A 19,573-nucleotide genomic window follows, 5' to 3' on the forward strand; every position below is an offset into this window, starting at 1 on the left:
GACATTCTCAATTACACCTTCCTGTGTGTACCAGAATAATTTCTTGTTAACTAGGATGATGTTTTGACTTCTGTTTTCAGTCCATTTCAGCACAAATACCCAAGGATGACTTCTTCAACTGAATAATCCATCTGAAAGAGAAATTGTTAGGTTGATTCTGTTATAGCTTTGCGTTATTTACACGAATCACTCTCCTAGGAATCTATGTGAATCCATAACCTTATCACCTATTCAAGAAAGTGATAATTTAGCCTTTGTATTTATTTGCTGTGTGTTTGTGCAAGTGTGCGCATATGTGTAGTTTAGACATGTTAAGAGTCAGTTCTCTCCTTCAACCTCGTCTAGAGTCAGGGTCTCTCTTGTAGAATCTCCTATGGCTCTGAATACTCCAGGCTCAATGTCCTATGATATTCTGGCAGATTCTCCTGTCTCTGCATTCCATCTTACTAAAGGAGTGTCAGGATTACAGGACATGCCATGGTATTCAACCTTTTCCATGATTTCCAGGGATTAACTCAGGTTGTTGGGCTTACATAGCAACCACTTTTACTGGCTCACCCTTCTCTCTTTTTACACAGCCAGCCACCTCCCTGGCCGTGCTAATTCCATTGTTGTTGTATTAACCTAGAGTTTATAAAAATAGGGATGGTGCAAGATGTTTTACCGCAGATGAAGTGGTACACGTATGAACCATCTTCCGAGGGAGAACGGCTAATGAGAGAACTGAAGTAATTTCAAATTATTAAATGTTTGAGTGAATTAGTACTCTGCACTCGAAGACACCCTGCCCCCATCTGTATCATTAGAAAGAAGGAAGGAGGAAAGACACAGTAATAGAGTTTTGCAAGTCCCTTAGCTGTGAATCACTGCCACTGTGTCCAGGACAATAGAGAACCTGCCTGGACTAGCCAAAATCACTTCCTAGATGACATAAGTGTGGTAAGCCCAGAAAATCACAAGAGGGCTCAGCACTCGATAGCATTGCCTTCACGACCTGCACTAACAGCTGGTTTGGATTTTAGATGCGTAAGACAAGAAAATGGAGGATTTTTCTCTTTTGTTTTGATCCTGGAAGGTGTTGGACCAGGCTTTACAGGAAACTGCAGTCCCGCCCCCCCCCCCCAATCCCCCTTCTCTCTCCAATTACCGGAAGCTCAGGAAATACCTTAGAAGGCAGGATGTCATGCTGTGGGTTCAAGGCAAAGATGGGGAAAGTCTGGTTTGAAGTTTCAAGACCAACACTTTAATGATGGAAAAAGTTAAGGGGTTAGAAATTTGGTGTCCTGTCGCATTTAAAAGATCCTCGACACTCAGCAGTTATTTAGGATGGTTCAGGAAGATCTCAGGCCGACCAGGCTGGCAGGGAGAACTCCAGATGACGGGCTTCTGAGCACAGAAAAAGTCGAAATCACAAGCAGGCTGATGGAATCCTCCCTCTGCAGTAGCCTGCTTGGGCTGGCTCAGTTATCCATGGTGGCAGGAGCCAAGGGAGAAGAGATCCAAAGTGAAGAAGCTACTACCGGTGAGACTTAGTAGATAGAGGCAGGCCCTGCTCTTTGGGGCCCAGCACAGAGATGAGGTGAGAGCATTTTCTTTACATTGACGTTGCAGAATCGGTCTTCTTGTAATTTGGGAATAACTACAAAAGAGGGAGGGAGGAACCTCAGAATGAGGAGTAGAGTGGGGATCCCCAGAATCAATGTAAAAACTGGGTATGCATTTGCTGCTCACCCAGCCAGGAGGAGGTGGAGAGTCCTTACCTGAATATGAGGTGGGAAGGTGTGGAGGAGGTCACCTGGTGCTAAGTTTGGGCCTCAACACACTCATACAGAAATGCACCTGCACACACATGGGAACACACACACACATACAGACAGAAAGAGAGGAGGGGCAGACAGACAAACAGACCAATTTGAAAAAGAAAAAGGAAAATCTGAAGACTGTTTGGGGAAGGCAGGTATCGAGTTCCCATGGCCACATATGTTGGCTAAGTGATGTTATAAAGCTGTCTCAAGGCCTCTTACGTACCTGAGACATAGATGAGTGACAGTAGGAAGATGAAGGTGATAAGGAAGGCCACGCAGTGGGCTGCCTGAGGTTTACAGGTAAGGATGCTGGGCTGATACAGTGCTATTTCACTGCCTTAAGTTAATTTACCCCATAAGCCACTGCGAGGGACCTGAAGACAGAAAATTGTAAGGAGTTAGTAGAATTCTGAGTGACCATGTATTGTTTGACACGGGCATGGGCTATGTCAAGGGTCCCAGTGCCTTTGACCCACAAAAAATGGCAAGGCCTTTCCTGGTCCATATGTGGATATGATACTGTGTGCAGAAAGTTATCCTCCATAGTCACACACACATACACACACACACACACACACACACACACACACACACAAGTTTATGTTTATGGTCTGAGGACTGCTCCCCTGCAGACACTGCCCCTACTGAGATACCCTAACCCCACCTCTATGCAATTGTCCTCATTCAACTGTACACAATAAAACTCTGAGCTCCTGGGCTTCTCTATCTGAGAGCTGAGATCACCCAACCCCAGCTTTCCTGTGTCCCGAGCATCTGTCATTTCTTTATTCCTGCTATCACCCTTAGTAAGGGTTCAAGGACCCAAAGAGATTCCATGCAAAGAGATGGCAAGAGATGATGGAGTGAACTAGAGACATGTCCTCTTAGAAAGGGTCAAGGAATGTTCTTAAGAGTGTGAGCCTTGGTGATACGGCATTCCTAGCCCTTCCTTGAGTAAAAGCCATGGGTAGGTACTGAAGGAGTAAAAGGTATCATTATTGGGAAATATGTCTAATAGCAGTCTAATAGTTCCATGCAATAGATGAACTCCACTGATATTTAATATTATTAATCCTGCTTTACTTCAGCCAGGAGCACAGATAAAAGTTTTTAATTAAAGGTCACACAGTTAAGGAATAAAGAGGCTGAAATTAAAATCCAGGGTTTGGAGTTTTATTTATTTATTTTTCCTACATCTATTTTCTTTTCCTTTTGCCATTTTGTGCTATATCACAACAGAAGACATGAATGTAAAGACCAGGGTTCTGGTTCCAGCAGTAACTTCTATTGTCTTTCTCAGGCCCAACCTCTTCCCCTGTAAAAGGAAAAGCTATACACTTCCTAGGCTTACCTACAGCACCTACCCTCCCCCTAAAGGATGCTATGTCTGCGTTACCAAAGCCTTGGACTCCATTGGCCAAAGCCACGTCCAAGGCTCCAATTCAGTTCTGGCTCAGGTTCAGGTCCCCCCAAAATACCCAGACCCCATGAAGTCTCCAGAGCAAGGACCCCTTACTCTCATCGTGGGGACAGGATTGGTGTGACCCCTGACTGTTGTCTGTGGGGCTGGTGTTCTCCCATGCTGCCTATACAAATAGTGTTGGGAGGAAACAAAGTTCTGGTAGGTCTGAAATTCTGAGCCTTTAGGGTGGGGCCACGTCTGAGGAAACCCTGGAGTATATGAGCTATTGCCAGAAAGATGGTGAGGATAAGTGAGTCCCTTTCCACATAGAATGCCAAAATTCTGTCACCCCTGGCCTAGTTCACCCCTTCCCTTTGACACCGTGTGTCCCATACAGGACCTGGCACACAGTAGCCGCCCACTGACCAGTGAGGATGAATGAGTGTCCCACGGGACGAGCAGAGCTTGGGAACTTAAAACTCAGTGACTCGAGAGGGGGCACTAAGGAGTCATGTAAATTATTTCCTGTGGTTCTCGCTGTCCTCCAACCTCAAGGTGCTTGAGCAAGTGACACTCCAGCCAGGTGTTGGTGGTACAAGCTGCAGTCCTTGCAGCTGAGAGGTAGGAGGCAAGATAGATGGCACTGGACACTTTAATATGTTACAGAAACAGCCCCAGTGTCTCTCTGACTTGTCCCCCACACCCCCTCACACACACACAAACCTCCTCTCTCTCCATCCTCTTTTCCTAAGCAAGAAGTTGTTTTCCCTGAGAGTCTGTCATCCACAAAGGACCAGACCTACCAAAGAGAAACACAGCCATCTTCAATCTGCCAATTTACTCATTAAGGGAGTAAATTTAGGGCACTCAGACCGCACACCCAGACCAGAGAACTTTGTTCTGTGGTATTATCTGCTCTTCACGCTAGCTCATTTTCTCTAACAAGCCTTTGCTACCCATCTAAAGTGCCCACAGCGCCCCCATTTCCCTTTGTCCTGTACAGAATGGCACCTAAGCTCCTACTGTTTGATGTCATCTTTGAGTATTTATTGTTTTTGGCTCTTCCTTTTTGGCACTGGGCCTCCAACCCAAGGCCTTATACACGCTAAGCTAATGCTCTGTCATTGAACCTGGGCATTTATATTCTATATGGTTTTTGTACATGTACACATTTCATTAATAAATCCGTTGTGGACTTCTCCCTGTTAACCTATTGCAATTTTCATTTCATTGACTACGGCTTTGAGTCTTTTGTTGGGAGCATTTGAATTGTCTTACAGTGGGAAATAGCAGTGGTTTAAACTCTAGAGCAGTAGTTCTCAAACTTCCTAATGCTGAAACCCATTAATCCGGTTCCTCATGTTAGGGTGACCCTGCCCACAACCATAAAATTATTTTCATTAGGTGACCCCTGTGAAAGAGTCATTTGACACTGCTCAGAGGGGGTCTGGACCCACAGGTTGAGAACCTGCTGCTCTAGTTGGTCCACTTAATAGTGTTGAAAGTATTAAAGGTCAAGGGTGAGAAGACTGAAGCTTCACTTAACCCTTGTCTCAGTTCTTTGCATCAAAGCCGAACCCAACATAAACGTCACTCAGTCCAATTCCTCTAAGGACAATAAATTGGCTTCACAGTGTTGGCTATCAAAGACCTAAAACCTGTGGATTAACATGTCAGCCATTTTATTGCTCATGACTCAGCAATGTTGACTGGGCCCAGTTGAGCGGCTGTGCTGCTGACTGTGTACAGATTACTGACTTCCCAGTGTTCATCGGGTCAATTAACTGCGGTTGGATAAACCCCGGTGGTCTCTCCCACACCCAGTGGTTGGCGCTGGCTGTAGTCTGAACCTTCTTTTCCTGATCTTTCAATCTCAAGGAGACGAGTTGAGGCTTGATGTCACAGCCACAGCCTCATCATAGAAGTCCTTGTAGACAGAACCTCTGACTGCTTAGAGCAGTGGTTCTCAACCTTCCTAACTCGAGACCCTTCGATACAGTTCCTCATGTTGTGGTGACCCCAACCATAAAATTATTTCCATTGCTACTTCATAACCGTAATTTTGCTACTGCTATGAATCATAACATAAATCTATGTTTTTCCAACGGTCTTTGGTGGCCCCTGTGAAAGGGCCATTCAACCCCAACAGGGTTGTGAACCATGGGCTGAGAGTCAAACAAAGCGCCACTTGTTCTACATTCTTTGCATCACATCATGTCATCGGACTAGACATGATTTAAAGGGACTCCCTTCCTCTTGAGATATTCCACCTCTTGATAGGAAAAAAGCAAAACTGTGTAGCAAAGATGGACAAACAAGCAACGGTGGGTGAATCTGTGGTCATCATTGTGGTCTCCTACCAAGGCCTTGAGGCTCATGCAGTCAAAAATAAGCATAGGTGAAGTTACTATGACCAAGGCATACATAGGTTTGTCAAGTTCATAGAGAATCAATGTCAGGTGTCCTACCCTTCAGTCCAGTGTATCTTCCAGGACTTCTTCCTGCATAATCTCTTAACTCTTTGTCCCAGCCCAGTGACCAAGCCAGTCCATTGAGCCATTTCCCATCTCAGGATTTCTCCTTCTGCTTAGCCATATGGTACACATACAGACTTGGAACAGAACACCAGAGCCCTATTGCCAAGGCTGGCTGCAGCATTTTGATTCTATGAATCTCCTGAGTTGGAATGGGGGTTCCAATTCCAAGGAATTCTTCTACCAAGCCATGGCTGGATTTACAGCCAAATCTCATTTCATGGAGTTCTATTGTAGGCATTTCACTAAATAGAGCTTTAGTGATGTGTTTTCTTTTTTTTTTCCTCTTCATACAATATGTCTGTTGAACATCCTGGAAGATGTAGAGCAAGTTTCTGAGGTACGATAAACCCTACAGTGATCTGCTCAACTGAATTGCCTCTTAGAGTTTCAGCTTCAGCTCCTACACTGGATGGCTTGCAACCATCTGAAACTCCAGCTCTAGGGGGATCGGACCCACTTTTCTAGCCTCTGAGGGCATCACACTCCTATGCACAAACACACATTTGCAGATGCACACACATACACATAATTTAAAAATAAACAAATCTTTTTTAAAATCCTGTTCTGTTTCAGGGCCTCATGAGATGCCAGCTCTTCTACAAAGTCGGTCTCACCGTCTTCAGGAAAAGCCAATACATCCCTACTTAGAGCTGTTCTGAGTGATTCTTCTGGCTTCTCCCACACTAATCAGCTTATATGTTAATTCAGTGTTTCTGTGGTTGGGTCCCTTATAAAGCTGTGTTTCCTGAGGGCAAGGACCAAGTATGCTCATCTTTCTGTGTCCAGAGTGTTATATAACAGTAAAAGTCCACATTTATTGTTTCTTGAACTCGTGTTAGTTAATTTTCATCTGTCATTATAACTGTGGAGGTTTGAATGAAAATGACCCCCATAGACTCAGAGAGAGTGGCAATATCGGGGGTGTGGCCTTGTTGGAGTGGGTGTGGTCTTTTGGAGTAGGTGTGGTCTTGTTGGAGTAGGTGTGGTCTTGTTGGAGGTAGTATGTCACGAGGGATGGGCTTAGAGGTTTCAGAAGTTCATGCAGGGCCCAGTGTCACTCTGTCTTCCTGCTGCATGCTGATCCAGATATAAAAACTTCCAAAATGTCTCCAGCACCGTTTCTGCCTGCGTGCCACCATGCTTCCTGCCATGCTGACAATGAACTAAACCTCTGAACTGTAAGTCAGCCCCAGTGAAATGTTTTCCTTTATAAGAGTTGCTGTGGTCATGGTGTCTCTTCACAGCAATGGAACACTAAGAGTTTAACAAACTACCTGAAGCAGTCAACTCATAAGAAGAAAAGTCATACTTTTTATTCTCACAGTTTTCCAGGTTGCAGTCTGTTGTGGGAAATATTAATGTCACCATCCTGCGCTATACCAGCGCTACTCTCTGCCCTGGCGGGCTGCCTGGCCTGTTCTCATCCCGTGGAGACTCTATGACTCAGTGACTCCAAAATCTCTCCACCCAGCTCACTAAGTTCCCACTGGTGGGTCCCTACCATACCAGCCCCATGCTTCAAAACTCCCATAGCCTTTTGTGGTACACATCTGGCAAACTCATGCCTTGGTGCCTGCTGCCCTACCACACAAACTTAGTTTAGAAACAATTGTAACTCCATCTTTGGCGTAATGACTAGAATCCTAATCTTGTAAGCCATATTAAATCTAAATCCTCCGGTGGTGAATCCTGGCTGGTCCGCCATTGCAACTGGGAGACACTAGTAGCTACATCTTGTCCTCTCCATGTCCCTGTCCAAAAGCCCCTATCTCTCTCCTGCCTCCTCTCTTCCCCCATCCAACCCTGAAGTCCCGCCTACTAGCTCAGTGATTGGTTGTTTTTTGTTTTTTGTTTTTTTGTTTTTTTATTCATTAGAGGAAGGATCACAAGAAGTCACCTGAGTTCATGACTCATTCCTCCTTCCAGACAACCTCTCCTGGGAAAGCAGAATTAACATCAAAATATAAACAGCATCAAGGCCATCCACAACAGCAGTCTGCGGTTAGTTGGTTGGCCCTGTTACTTAGGGGCCTGTGGCAAGCCAACACATCATTGGAAGTATGCAGTAGAACTTCCTCAGCACATAGCTAGGGAGCCAAGGAGAGGAGATGGAAGGGGCCAGGGCCACTCAATCCCTGTCAATTTCCTTACAACTCTTTTTACTATTTCAAACTCCTTGCAGTTCCAGCATCTCCCAAGAGCACCACCACAAGGGCAAGACTCCTAATATCTGAGTCTTTGGAGAAACACTCAAAGTTAAATCCATATCAGAACTAATGGTTGAGCTAAATTTGGATCTAAGGGATATTTCCAATTTCCCAAGCACAGTCGACATGCTTTACTGAGGCTGCCGAATGTCTTCTAGAGTTTCCCTCGAGGTTATTTCTATTACGTTTATCTCCATAAGGGGGCTGCAGGCAGAACGCCCCTGAACATCTTGCCTTATATCTGTCAGCAGCCCCAGTGCTAAGCACATATTGCTCACATTTACGTTTATAGTCATCCCTATATTTTATAATTGTTTTTTATTTGCTTGTTGTTTCTTGAGACAAGGTTTCTCTCTGTGTAGCCTTGGCTGTCCTGGAACTCCCTCTGTAGACCAGACTGGCCTCAAACTCAGAGATCCACCTGCCTCTGCTTTCCAAGTGCTGGGATTTAAACCATGCGCTACCACTGCCTGGCTGCCTTGCTCTGTCTTTAATAAGAGAGACATCCACACATTCATCCACTTGTTAATAAGCTCACCTGACAGGTGCTAACTGGGTGCTGGTCCTCTTCCAGAGGACCTGGGTTTAATACCCACTACCCAAAGGACAGTTGACGACTGTCTATAACTCCAGTTCCAGGGGATCTGACACCCCCTTACAGACATAGGTGCAGGCAAAGCACAAATGCATATAAAATAAAAATAAGCAAATTGTTTCTTTTTTTTTAAATGTCAAGAAAATAAAATGAAGAGTGCAAAGACATGGTGAGAGATTATGATATTCTTGACAGGAATATTGGCAACTTAGAGCAGGAGCCTGGCTGAAGAGAGAAGGAGGCCAACCGTTCTACATCGTCTAGGCTCAGTTCTCTCTGCTCTGGCACCATTACAAAACTCTCTACACAGCGACGAGGTGTCTTAGAGACGCCACTTCATGTCCAGAGCCCCCACAGAATCCATATGTCATACTCTGAGGTCTCCAGAACTGACCAGGAGCACACCAACCTCCTCCTGCTGTGTCTTTTGACTCCCCAACACAAGGACAACCCTACTGCTAAGCCATCCTTGTGGAGCTCTGGGGAGACTGTCTGGGCCCCGGAATACCTGGTGGCCAAGGAGGTTGTGGGATTTGGCAGGGGTGGTCAGCACTGTTGGTCTATAGCTGCCTTGGTTCCCATTCTCTCCCTCTGTCATATTTGCTGCATCTGAGTGTCTCATTATGATTCCAGCTGGGGAAATTCACTCTCCTGGTTGCTGTTTTCCAATCCATTTGACTGTGGTGAGAGAACTAGGTAAGAACGCCCTCAATACCTGACCCCAACCTTTCTTCTGAGACAACTCGCTGGCCCTTCCAGGCCCTCTAGCCCATCTAACCTCCAGTGGACAGGTCCTCTCCCTTCCAGGGGTTGGGTTTTGTTTTATTTTGTTTTCCCATGCCGATCTAACCCCTCCTTCAACCCACAGTTCTAACACCACTTCCTGCCAGAAGCTGTCCCTGAGGGCTGTCTGCCAGTCTATGTATGTGCCCTGATTAAATGCATTTAAAGCTCCAGAGACCTTTTCTTCATAGGATTAATGGCAGTCATACTTTTATACTTAGTGAAAAGGGGGAATGTTTGAACCACAGCTCAAGTTGGCTTACTAACTTATCTGATTTTTCTCATTTTCTAAAATTGGGCTCCCCATCTTCCATTTTTGCTATGATTGTGCTGGGGTGGGAGAAACTTAAACTCGCTATTAGAAGGTATCGGCCTCTTCCTGTTTAAAACAATCTGTTTCCCCCCCAAATAATCAGCTAATTCAAAGATGAAAATTGCTATCACCGTTACTTCCTGGCTTCCCTCCCTCCTCAGGCTCCAGGGAGGGGCCTCTAGCTGCAGGGTCAAAGGGTGGCCGACAGAGCTTTGGGCAGGGCTTGTGTGGGCTGGGAGTGGTCACCTCTGCTTCTGCTCTGGGACAGCTCAGCACTTTCTCCTGCCTTGCCCCAGACTGACCTGCAGCTTAGCCGTTTTGGCCTTGGAGCCCCTAAGAACAGTATCTGCCTCTGGGAAGTGTGGGACCAGCTTGGCGTCTAACCTTCAGCTGAGCAGTCACACCCAAGAGCGAGGGAGTGAGTGGTAACCACATTCTTGACCCACCAGCTTTCAAGCCTGCATCTTCAGATGGCTTGAGAGAGTATCTAGAGCAGTGTTTCTCAACCTGTGAGTCATGACCCCCTGGAGGATTGAGTGGACCCTCTTGGAAGGTTGAGGGAGAGGTCACCTGAGAGCATCAGAAAACACAGATATTTATATTATGATTCGTAACAGTAGCAAAATTGCAGTTATGAAGTAGCAACAAAATGATTTTTAAGGGGTGTGTGTGTTGGGCCAGGGGGGCTCACCACAGCATGAGGAACTATATCAAAGGGTCACAGCAACAGGAAGGTTGAGAACTATCGAGCTAGAGGAACTTCTTTGTCTCCTACAGACCACGTGTAGGCCCAGAGGAAACAAAGCAATCCAAGACTCTTCTTGTTAGAGAGACTGGACTGTGGATGCCGCATGGGTTTATGGGATGCCTGGAAGGGCAGAGCTCAGCTCATCTCCCCACTGCTACCTGGACACTCCCCAATCCCCGAGGCTTGCTCAAGGGACCTGAACGATGCGCGCTTCTAACTTATGCCTTTGTTTCCCTTTCCCTTAGACTCCCATCTGCTGAATTACATATACTACAGTCTCTGCTGCAAGAGACCACATTCTTTCCTCTCCCTATAGAAAGGCAAGCTAACCACCGCCACCTCCCGCTCCCCATGTTTCCTCTCCCCCTCCCCCGTGACCAGCAACAGCTCGTACACAGTAGTTTTTCTTCTTCACAAAGCCTGTCTTTTAAGATTGACCCTAACAGCTGAGTAATGACCTCTGTTTCCTACCTGGCATCCACCTTCTCTGGACCTATCTACTCCAGGGTCAGGGTTGGCGGGGGGAGGGGAGCCACCTCCACTTGCAGCCAAGCTCCTATTTGGCAATCTGCAGGCCTCTTGGTCACACCACCTACTTCACAACTAACAGTATATTTTGTCTCACGATTTACTCGGATGAGTTTACGGAGCCACTGAATGTCAAGGTTGCCAGGGACTACTTAGTACAGCTCCTTTATTCAGGAGAAGGAGCTGCTACGGGTTTCAACACAGCCTTTAAGGTTTGTGATAGGAATCTGGTTCCCTGCCAATACCTTTGAGAGTCTGAACTTTCCTGAAGTGATCAGGTTGTGAGGGCTCTGTGCTCATGGGTGGATTTTTTTTTCTTTTAATTGCCAAAGTAGGTTCTTGAAGAAGCACCTTGCTCCGCCCACCTCTCTCTTTGTGCAGTGATGTCATGTAACAAGAAGACCTACATGATACACTGGCACATTCATAGTGGTTTTTCTGGTTTGCAGAAACACGAGGAATCCATTCCTATTTTTTTATCTGCCTTTGGCGTCCGGTGATGGTGAGGGTAAAGCAAATAAGCAAACATGGAATAAATGAAAACCCCAGGCCCAGGACAGCTAAACTATCTTCATTTGTGTTCAAAGGCACCAAAAATGGCAGGTTTGGACCTTATACCTCCAGCCTCCCCACTTTCTGTTTTTTGTTACTCTTTTCCAAGTCACTGCATTTGTGGATGGCTGCTTGCTTGAGATCTCATCTGGCGCCAGGCAGTGGTGGCACACGCCTTTAATCCCAGCATTTGGGAGGCAGAGACAGGCAGATTTCTGAGTTCGAGGCAAGCCTGGTCTACAAAGTGAATTCCAGGACAGCCAGGACTATACAGAGAAACTGTCTTCAAAAAAACAAAAACAAACAAACTATATATATATATATATATATATATATATATATATACAGAGAGAGAGAGAGAGAGAGAGAGAGAGAGATTTCATCTGGCTGTGGCTCTAAGAGCAGAATTTGGGGTGTTCCAAGAAAACTGGTTACCTCAATAGGTCAGGTGACAAAAATAGACCCTCTTCATCCTTATTTTTTGTTTGTTTTTTTTTAACTTGGCAGATGGATATAGAATTGTACCATTTTTAGAGCAGAAATAACTTTTTATTGTTTAAAAAAAACCCTATACCCTGTCATTATATACAAAATTGTAAAGAGCCTACCTACCATGTTCTTAATGTTTTTAACCCAGTGACAATCAGCACTGCGTTCTTTTGAATTAACATTGGTAAAAAAAAAAAAAACCTTAAAACTCATATGTAATGGTACCACGCAGAAAGAACTATAATTCATACTTTAGTGTACATGCCTACAATTTGCTCATATGTAAACACACAATTCTTCAAAAAGTAGCACACATATTCAGAACTCCCTTTGTAGATTCCTTAAACAAACCCGCCTAAACAGGCAAATCAGTAGTGGCTCATTCAAGGTCACCTTGGGGACTGTTCTTACTTCAATGATTTATTGTTGTTGAGACACGCAAGGCCCACCTTTGAAGAGTGTTGCTAATGATTTTCTCAGTACAAGTAGATAATTGTTCTCTGATGAATTCCATTTTGTAACCGTGGTATCGTTTGGATAATGTTGGGAAAGGTGAGGGTTTCTATTTTGGATCAAAATCATGTTTGAAAATAAAACCATATAAAAGTCTTAGGAAAGGTGGCTCGCACACTGGCTTTGGCAATTAGCTCCTAAAAGGAGTTTCCAGAACGCTTCCTGCAGGGCTGCACAAGAAAAGGATCGGGTCTTCAGTGGGGCCGCTCAGCTGCCGGCTCCCATCTAAAGCAAAAATTCCAGTGGAGTTATAAAGAGAATCCAACTGGCTTATAATAATGTTTTCACAATGCTGGATGTTTGTAGGAAATGGTAAAGAATTTCATTTAATGACCAGAACACCTTTTTTTCCTCCAAGTGTAAATTTCATATCTGAACACAGTTCAGGTTCGAGGTGAATCAGACACTCTGTGCTGAAGCTTTAACTTGTCCACGATGGCTTTACCTCACTTGCTTCTGGCCATTCTCCTTTCATTCCGTCTTAGTACAGGCTCACAAGGGAAGTGAGCCCACCTGCCTCCTGCCATGCGCTTCTGGACTCCTAAAAACATGTGTTGTCAGAGTAACCATAATGCTTTTTCACACTTGTCTAGGAAAGAAAAGTTGGGGCTGGACAGATGGTTCAGCGGTTAAGAGCACTGGCTGCTCTTCCAGAGGTGCTGAGTTCAATTCCCAGCAACCACATCGTGGCCCATGACCATCTATAATGGGATCTAAGGCTCTTGCCTTCTTCTGGTACACAGGTGTACATGCAGATAGAGCACACACACACACAATCTTAAAGAGAGAGAGAGAGAGAGAGAGAGAGAGAGAGAGAGAGAGAGAGAGAGAGAGAGAGAGAGAGAGAGAGAGAGAGAAGTTAGGGTGGGCTATGACTTCTCTTTATTAGCATATGTTAGTTATACCTCAAGGGACTCTGGCCAGCTTGAACAGGGCAAGCAAGGCTCAGGCAGGCTTTGCCCTTCTCCCCCATTTCTTCTTCCTTGCTAAAAACCTCCAGATTACATTCCTAGAGCTAGCCACCATTGTCTAGTCTCTTATTTAGTCACATCCTCCTCCTGAGGCTGGCCACCAAGGTCCAGCAATCAGAGTATTGAAGCCCAGCAATCAAAACCCCGCTTTGGCTCACCTAACTAAAATCAAACACTTTATTCTAACACAGAGTTCTCCTTTAGAAGCCACCATTTTCCTATGTGCCATGTTGGTCTCCTCTCTAACCAGAGGCAGTCCTTTGTTCCCATGGATAAATACCCCTTCTTCATCTCCCTTGTTCCCTTCCCCTTCTCCCTCATCCTCCATCTCCTGTCTTTGCCTCTTATTCTCTGTCTCTATTGTCTGTCCCTCTGGAGCAAATAAATTTCCTTTGGGTTGAGAACTTGGTCTTGGGGACCGAGCCCACACAGAGATCTCTTACATATGCAATAATGCATTTATTGGCTTTTTCACAAGTGTGTGTGATGTATCATGATTATGTTACTTATACACACACACACACACACACACACACACACACACACACACACACACGGCCCCAGCCACTGATTTTTGCCTTCTGCTTGCCAGTCTAGTTTTTGACCTAGATACGTACCGTTTTTTTATGAATTGTCTAACAGAGGAACCACAGGCATCACAAATGTCCACTGGGCCCAGGTGAGTGACAGATAAGTGACAGGAGCAGGCGGCAGAACAGTGACATGCTTGGGAAGCAGAAATTGCCATGCTGCCTTGCTGTTGTGAGGCAGCAGGGAATAGTGGAGACTGGGGAAAGCCTGAGAAATGAGCTGACATTTGCCTTGGCAAACATAAACTCATGGCTACTTACAGATTTTTTTTTTTAAATCAGGACAAGCTAAAAAAATCTGTCCATTCATTTTTCAGTCTTTCCTCTCCTGTTTGTTTGTTTGTTTTTCAGTGCCAGCAAAGATTTCAAACCATGCTTTAGTCAGTAGCTATTACTCTGGAGCAAGGCTGGGTAGTTGAGAGTCTGCCTCTACCTGTGACTGTGAGCAGAAGATGAGACTCTCTGTGTCTTAGTTTTTCTCCTCTGTAGAATGGAAAAGATCATAAATCATACTACTTTCATTGTAGGTCCTAGATGAAGGATGAGGAAGTCAGCATGAAAATATATACTCCCTGACATACTCACAGACACACACACACTCACACTTATGCACACTTAGACTCACACACACAATCACACTCACACATTCACGCTCACACACTCAAACTCACCACTCACATAGTCACACACTCACACACACTCACACACACCCATACACAGTCTCTCTCTCACACACACATATACTCACACTTACACACCTAGACTCACACACACAGTCACATACACATTCACACATTCACGCTCACACACTCAAACTCACACACACACCCATACACAGTCACACTCACACACAGTCACACACCCATATACTCACACTCATACACTTACACTCACACACACAGTTACAGACACACTCACACACTCAAACTCACACCCACAAATTCACACCCATACCTCCAAACAGTTACACACTTACTCACATTCACATTCACACTCATACACATTCACACACTTAAACTCACATCCACTCCCCCATACACAGTCACACTCACATATACTCACAAATACACACTCATCCACACTCACACTCATCTACTTATATACTCATACACACTACTTTTATACAAACACTCACACTCATACTCACGTACACTCACACTCATACACACATACACTTAGTCTCACTCTCATACACACACTCACATACACACTTATACACTCAAACATTCACCCTAAAACTCACACACATACACTTACACACACACACACACTCATTCATACACGACCTATTATACTTTAAAATGAGACGCTTCTGCGTGGACTAAGTAAAACATGATTTTACTGCCCTGGTCTAGAATCAGGAAAGAAAGGTTTGAATAACCAAAGGCAGTGTAGAAAATCAGACTCACCATCTCAGCCTTTTACCAAAGCACACAGACATGTGTAATGGTCTGTAAAGGTCACAGTGACCCTTAATAAGTCTCCAGTTTAGTAATAGGCACACTGTCTCACTAGTCACACAGCCTGCCAACAGGAAGGGTTTCCATGAGGCCTGGCGGGGCTGTATAAGCAAGGCTAGTCCTTCGAATAGCAAAGTACTAGCTCCGTGCCATCTTGGCCCGCTCTGCTGTTGACTGGGTTACACTAATCATCTAGCCTCCCCTGGGGGACCTCAGACTTGGTAGCCTGGCCTGGCACCTGTCTGGGTATTTAGTATCTACACCAAACCAGTTGTTAAATATCTTATTTAAAGCCACCCCCCACCCCACCCCCACCCCACCCCCCACCCCTGGGAGCAACAATGTCAAATCAGTTGCTTATTTAACGAATAAAAGTTTTGTTTTTCTTAGACTATTATCCTCTCTGAGCCTTAGTTTCCATATCTGTACAATGGGGGTGATATTCATCTGCCTCTTGAATTGTTATAATAAATGAGAGAGCCTGTGACCTAAAACCTGGCATTCCCCCTCTCCCCACCCCCACCCCCCAGGTAATACTACCGGCTCTACCATTAGTCAAAAGGCATGAGCCCGGGTGACCTTTCTGAAGGGACTCTGACCAGCTCAAGAGTGGCAAGCAGGGCTCTGGAAGGCCTAGCCCTTCCCCCACCCCCCTGCCTTGCTAAAAACCGTTAAATTATATTCCTAGAGCTGGCTAGTTACCAAGGTTTATTCCCTTATTTGGCTACTTCCTCCTCCTCCTGAGGCTGGCTACCAAGGTCCAGCTATCAAAAGCCCTGTTTGGGTCAGTTGTGCTGAGCCAAAGCTGTAGGATCTCCATGACACACAGCAACAGCAGGAAAGCAGAGAGGAGTCCCAGCGAGGGTCCAGGATTGATGGTGTAGCAGAAGAGGCCTCAAGCCAGACCCATGACTCATTACAGTGAACGTTTGCAAGGAAAACTATGTGGGCAAAAGGGTAGACTATGTGACACACCATGACACATGGCAGACAGCAGCTTCCATGGCAAGGAGGTTATTTTTTTGGTTTTTTGGTTTTTTGTTTGTTTATTTTTGTTTTGTTGGAGAGGTTATAAAGGTGGAGGGCAGATAACTAAGAACTGAGAAATGAATGGGGTTGAGGTACATGATAGGAAATTCACAAAGAATCAATAATTATGTTTTAACATAATTATGCTAAATAATTGAATTATATTTAATTTAAAAAATACATATAAAGAGATAATTATTAACATTACTAGCATTCACAATTAAAATTAAAGACCTCATCCTAACGTGGAGTTTCCCCTTTACCTTTATAATACACCATTTTCCTGTGGGTCGCATCTGTCTCCTCTCTATCCAGAGGCAGTCCTCCCCCAAACAAATATCCCTGCCCTGTCTCCTTTGTTCCCTTCCCCTTTTCCTTCATCCTCTATCTCCTGCCTTTGTCTCTATTTCCTGCCTTCTGTCCCTCTGTGGAAAATAAATCCCCTTTGTGTTGAAAACTTGGTCTTGAGGGCCCTGAGGCCATACTGTTTCTGACATTTTCCCCACCGGAAAGACAGTCTGGGTCATGTGAACATACTAAGGCCTATGGGCTTCATATATGTTCAAGGTTTTAGTGATAAATGTATTTAAACAAATACAAACAGCCTCAATAAATTATATCCCAGCATCTATGTAATGCATTGAAATAGAATTACTTAAGACAAAACTCTTGAGAGAACAGACTACATCTTGACCCTTCTTGTTATCGCCAGGGCAGTGTCCCTTTAAATTCAGGGTCATGTCTATCTTGGCTGTTGCTGTGCCTTCAGCAGATGTCCTGTTCCCTGGCCGAGATAAGTGGCTCCTAAGAATTTGTTGAGTGACTGTGGGGGTGCCACAGATGGCAGAAGGGGAGACACTGCAGGCTGAGGGGAGAGTAGGAATAGCACGTTAGGGGCTTAAACAGGGTAGCAGGTACCGAGGAGTTGGCTGGAAAGGCCTCAGATCCACAGATCCACGATTCTGCTTCTGGAAAGGTACTATGGGAAGACTGATGGAGAGCCAAATGAGGTAGTCTCTGTGCAGACAGAAAAGAATGTGGTCTTGGTGTTAGATGAGATGCTGGAGCTCAGAAGAAGCCAAGTGTCTGCTTGGATGCTTTGAAGGTCTCCCACTCAAAAGCAAAGCCCACTGGTTTCAGAGTATGGCAGGCCTGCTTCTCCTGGCAGAAGTGACCTCCTGTTGAGCCATGTGGAACAGAGCTCAGAATCCCAGAGCAGTCTCTCTTCTGCTTGTCATTCTCAACAAAACTCTTGTCCAAGTTGAAGGCAACAGTCAGTCCCTCTACCCATGCTGCTCTCTCTTACAGAACTAAGACCCTCCTTGGCCTCTGTAGGACCAGCACCAATCAACCTAAGATGCATATAGTTCTCCCTGGCAGTGGCTTCTGATTGAGAGGTGCCAACCTCGAATGTCAGCTCTCAGAGCTGGAATCTGTGCATTATACACCACTGAACTCAAGGTGTAGTGGGCTGTCATGCTGCCACACAGCTGTGATGGTTACTGTCATATTAAAATGCCCCCAAGTGACACAGAGCCACCATCTGACAGAAATTGCCTACAGTATGTCCATGAGGTCTCCAGGGTCCTTTCTGATGTGGGGCCAATGCCTTGCCACTAGCTGCTAAATTATATTTAAGCCCTCCTCAATTGTCCTTAAAACTTAATTCAGTGCCCAATATCTCAATAAAAGATATGTGTGAATGGATGAATGGATGGATAGTTGGATAGGTGGATGGGTGGATGGGTGGATGGATGGATGGATGGATGGATGGATAGGTGGGTGGATGAATGAGTGGGTGGGTGGATGGATGGATGGATGGATGGATGGATGGATGGATGGATGGATGGATGGATGGAATCAACAGTTGTTCACTATACATAAGGGGCAGGAATATGATCTTTGATCTTTGTGTCCTATTTTCTAAGGATGCAGGCCTTGCTCTCAGCTGAACTTCCTCAATCCATCTCAAACAGCTTGAAACCAGCTTTATAACTCGAGGTCACCCTGTTGGTGCACCTGGGGTTTCTATGCACTATTCTCCCATCCCCCAGAGGTACACACAAAAGCTTTCTGTAGTGAGAAGCATATCTAAAGAACAAGCCACAGTTTGCTTTGCATACGTAAGTGAAGAATTGGTCCCTGGTTGAACATTATGGTGGTCGTTTATTCTGGAAAAGGCAGTTCAGAAAAAGATATCCCTTAAAACGCTATAGCAGCCCACTTGGAACTCTTCCATGGAGGGACTGTGAAAGACACTTGAGCTTAAGAGCAGTTTTGAGTGGACAGAGGGTTCTTTAATTTCCCATAACCGCAGCATGAGAGAAGTATGTCTATTACCTGTAACTGTTCCTGAAATGTGTGACCAGGTCTATCTCAGAGGTTACCAGTGTTCCTTGTAGTGCCTAGCAGCCCCCGCTAAGACCACTTTAGAAGTGCCTTTGCAGTTCTTAGCTACTGTTGTAAGGCTTTCAGTGTCTGGGAAAGCAGAGAGAAACTCCCTCTGTTTAAGATTTGCCCTTGCACGGACCTTAGCACTCAGCAGGGAGTCTGACAGCATATAGCATCTCTCCCCCTCCCTCTCCCCCTCCCTCTCCCCCTCCCTCTCCCCCTCCCTCTCCCCCTCCCTCTCCCCCTCCCTCTCCCCCTCCCTCTCCCCCTCCCTCTTCTCCTCTCTCTCCCCCTCCCTCTCCTCCCCCTCTCCCCCCTCTCCCCCTCTCCCTCTCTTCCTCTCCCTTTCCCTCCCTCCCCCTCTCTCCTGTCATCCATCTTCCCAGCTCCCCTAAGAGAGCCATTTTGGTTCCATACAAAGGGTTGGGACTGAACGGAGGGCAGGAGACTCTGAAGCCACTGTCTTTTGTGTCTTGTTGTTGTTGTTGTTGTTGTTGTTGTTGTTGCTAAACTTCAGATTCAGCAGTGGGACTGTTTCTTTCTGTTATAGCCTCGATTTTCCTAACTTTAAACCCAGAGTCACCATGCAGCGTCCCTTGGGAGCACAGAATACAGGGTGTGGGGAAGGAAATCACAACCCCTCTGGAACTTTTGGGAAGG

General features: G+C 45.4%; 1 long non-coding RNA gene across 1 annotated transcript; it reads left to right on the top strand.

Annotated features, from left to right (window-relative positions):
• The first annotated feature begins 1,248 nt into the window (after positions 1–1,248).
• Gm32688 (predicted gene, 32688) lies at positions 1,249–6,569 on the top strand. Its single transcript, NR_152777.1, has 2 exons — positions 1,249–1,579; positions 6,318–6,569. It is a non-coding gene; the product is annotated as a predicted gene, 32688 (long non-coding RNA).
• The last annotated feature ends 13,004 nt before the right edge of the window (positions 6,570–19,573 follow it).

The sequence above is a fragment of the Mus musculus genome, chromosome 10 (assembly GCF_000001635.26).
Source record: "Mus musculus strain C57BL/6J chromosome 10, GRCm38.p6 C57BL/6J".
In the NCBI taxonomy this organism is placed as follows: domain Eukaryota; kingdom Metazoa; phylum Chordata; class Mammalia; order Rodentia; family Muridae; genus Mus; species Mus musculus.